Source organism: Theobroma cacao, chromosome 9 (assembly GCF_000208745.1).
Source record: "Theobroma cacao cultivar B97-61/B2 chromosome 9, Criollo_cocoa_genome_V2, whole genome shotgun sequence".
NCBI lineage: Eukaryota > Viridiplantae > Streptophyta > Magnoliopsida > Malvales > Malvaceae > Theobroma > Theobroma cacao.
In genome coordinates, this window is record NC_030858.1 from 20854130 (window position 1) to 20858357 (window position 4228).

The following is a 4228-nucleotide window of genomic DNA, read 5'->3' on the forward strand; positions in this document are numbered from 1 at the left end:
CTACTCGCACATAACCGGGTCATCCTCGGCTTATGCGCACTCTCTACTCGCACATAGCCGAGTCAATATAATTACACAACATTATATTCAAGCATATATGTATATCAACATAATGCAGCCACATAGAAATCCATAATAACCACATATCATAACATAAATCATTTCTCAAGAGCTTGTTCCCAAGGCATTCATTTTCATGAAAAATCGTATAAAATCATTCAAACGTTTGCCAAATACATTATATTCCCAACATAAGTTTTGAAGGCAGTCCACTCACCAATTGATTGTAAAGCCTTTAGATGACTCCAATTCCCCTAATTGTCCAAATGAGATGATGGGGCTTCCTTCAAACCTAGGATCACATTAACATAAACAATAGATCAATTTACACACTATGAACTCTAAAAGCTATATCTTAGCTAGTTTTCAATTGCCACATTAAACGGCTATCTATGTTCACTATCTTAATCACTAAAAAGTAATGAACATAGTCAACAATAAAACAACTCATAAATCCTAATTACTAGCCATTTTCTGTAACTAAAAATCGAGCTTAGTTCATCACTTACCCTAGGGCTCCTTTGTAGTCAAATTCTCTTCCAATTGCTTCCAAATCAATGGAATAATTCTCTTTTTCTCTCTCTAAAATGCCCAACTAGTGAGAGAAAGTCTGGAAATAAGCTTTATCAAGGGTTTTGAAGTGAGAGGATGAAAGAATTCAAAGGTTCTAGTCAAAAGGGTTCAAAGGTGTGAAAACTAGAGCTAGAGAGAGAAAATCATTCAAGCTTCCATGGAGTTTTGAAGAAACATGAGAGAGGAGAAGAAGAAGAAGGCCAACTGCTGGAAAATCTCTAGAAGCTGTTGGAAATTCAAGATATTTATAGGCAATCTTATCCTTTCCCTTAAAATTACAAAAATGCCCCTCCACTAATTAACTTATTTTCCTCCAATCTTTTATGCAATCTTTTTGCTCTTTTAACACTAGGACAAGATCCATAATGGTCTAGACGTGTTTGGGTTCATAAAAACTTAAAATTTTAACTCGAAGTGAAAAATGACCATTTTGCCCCTATTATTAAAATTTTTGAAACTTCTAGTTTTCTTCATGTTTTCATCAGCACACATCATTTATGCAGTCTTATACCCATTTAAGCCTTAAAATATCATAAAACTTTCTTCTGGAAGCTTATTAGAGAAAATAACGAAACTACCCCTGGCTCGTATTATTACATCTATACTTAGTTACAAGCCTATAGAGGTTGAGGTCTCACATCCTTATTTCTCAATTATTCTTCACACCTCCAACATATATATATATATATTATATCCTTGTTGCATTTCGACTTTATTGAATCACTTAAAACTTAGACTCATTCGAATCATATATTATATCCTTGTTGCCTTAAACATTTTCAAATTCCAATTTCCATACTACATTAGGAAGTTTTTATTATCAGGCTTCATTATCCAGATTATTTTCAATCATCCTTTGTTGTATTCTTCCATACTAATGTGACATCATTCTCCCTGGACAAATCTGCATTTATACTTAAAGCTACAAGACTTGAAACAAGGTCCTCCCTAAGTACTTTTCAATGTTAATACGAATCTCAATTTCAACTTACAACTTCTTCTTTATAACCACATAACTTAATGCTTGCTTTCACAAGATCCATAGCAGAACTCTTCTTGAGTATTTCCTTGGGGATACTTATCTTAAACTTATGTCTCACCGCATGTGATCACTTAACCCATGACTTAACCGTTAGGCTCCTCAGCAAATTTCAAAATTCCACATTTTATACTTGCCATGTATGATTGGTAATTCCTTCTCAAAGATGTTTCTGCATTCCTGAAACACTTAGTCTCTTATTTGCTCCTTAACATCCTGAGCATATCGTTCTATAGACATGCACTGATTCTTAAAGATATATAAATGCATACTCGTCCATTCAATCCCCAATTTATCTTCATTGGTTTCTAGTGTGCCACACAATTGGCCTTGTGTTGTTATTAACCCTTTTCATTTAGCTGAGTCAAGACAAGAATTGCAAATTCTCATAACGACATTCTGGATAAACCCATTTGCTATACCACTCTTGTAGTCCTTCATTCACACTTTCATCACTTGGTATTGACATCCCTTATCAATATCTCATATATTTATCTAACTCTTCACTCCCTTTTTCCTTAGCCTTTAACAAGGCTTAATCTCTCGTCTCCCTTATTTATTAGGATTTGGCTTTGGTCAACATATTATTCATCCTAATACTTCACACGGTATCTGATCTCAATGTAGTCATCTCAAGAATCTTTCAACTTCTTTTTTAATTATATGCCCATATACAAGGCAATAAAGAAACTTTTCAATTCATTAATGTAAACATTCTCCGAAACATTTAAAATTCCTAAATAACAAAACTCAATGACCAATGACCATAATTCAGCTTGTAAGCTCATTATCGTGCCACTCCCATGTTGCTCATGCATCCTAGACATGCGGTGTCCCTAGCACTACGGCTGGACAATCAGTGCTGCAGCATTGCGGCTGCTGGACATGGGATAGTTTCAACGCTGCAACACTAAAGAGTTAATGCTGTAACGCTGTGGCTCATGAAAATTTCTTCCACAAATAAGTTTTTCCATCTTTAAAGTTACTATAGGTATCATGCTCAACCATTTGGCTTTCCTCTAGGCCTATCCCACAATTTTCATGACCATGTGTATCTTCTCTTTTGTTTATAACATGCACTAAGCCAAGTCAGTATTTTTCAAACTCATTTTATCCTTTAACACTTATCTTCAACCAATAAGTCCCACCTTAGGACAATCTTGCCATATTGTGCAGAAAGTTCTCAATATATAATACCACACACAAAATTATCCACCATTTATGACATTCCACAATTCCTTAACATTCACAATTAATTGTCTTTCTTGTCAGTAACTCAAATAGTCTTGTTGACTTTTAGTACAAATGACCATGAAAATAGTTCATCTTTCTCCACGCTCTACATTCACAATCTTTATTAAATCAAGGATTCACCTTCTCCCAAGTTTCATAATTTGCCTCCTTTAGTCTATATTTGTGCCAAATTATCATCTTATAATGTCATGGCATCATTTTGTAGTTCCCTCCATACCTAGATTTTTTACAATCCTTGACTTAATCACATCATCCATTCTAAGTGTCACTTATGGCCTCATTGATTTCTCCCATATCCTTCTGAATTGTAACTGCAACTAGGATTTCAAATTTTACCTTTCCACGATTAATTGGTAATCATTTGTCAGGTCTCGTAGTGGTTTGTACCATTAATAACTTTCTACGTCTGAAATGCCCCATACTTTGAATGGTGATAAATAAAGTTGGTCGGATGCGAATTGAGGCATAATAAGGAACTTTGGGAACCAAAAAGACAAGATAAAATTTTTAGAATAAAATAATATTTTATTAATGAAATAATATTAAAATATTAATATTTAGCCGGATGTCGAAATCAGTCATGAAGAATGATCATATGGTTGATGCAAGTGGGGGAGAAGATGTTAAGCCTAACTCTGTAAAATACTTGTCATGACATGCATGTGATTGACTGAATGTTTACATACTAAGAGAGCCTCGAAAAATCGATAAAAGTCGGTACTGTACCTAGAGGTATAACAAAATTGATTTAAGCCTCGAACTAGATCAAATAGAGAATTTAAGAGGAAATTAAGAATTTTAAAGTCCCAGAATGGTTTAATATGGTGATTTGGAGTTCGAGGATCAATTTGGAGTCAAACCGGAGATTTCACTATCTATAGGCAAAATGGTAATTTTGCCACTCAAGAACAAAATGGGGAATTTTTTTCAAAGATTTTGATCATATTTGACTTATTGGAGTGTGATTTGAGGTTGAGAAGTGAAAAATTGTAATTTTGGTATTTTTCAGAGTATAAGGGTAAAATGGTAATTTTACCACCTCAAAGGCGAAATAGTAATTTTCCACCACCAGAACACTTGTCCAGCATATGGATTTTATCCAATTTTATCATGGATAATTGAAAAAATTTATATGATGGAGAGAGAAAGCTTAATAGTTAAGAAATAAAAATGGACCAATGAAATGGTTACACATGGCATATTTATAACCATTAAATATTTAGCTTTAAAATTAATACAAAATCAGCCCATTTCTCATTGATATGGCCGGCCAAAGAAGAACAAAGGAGGAAAGGAAAAAAA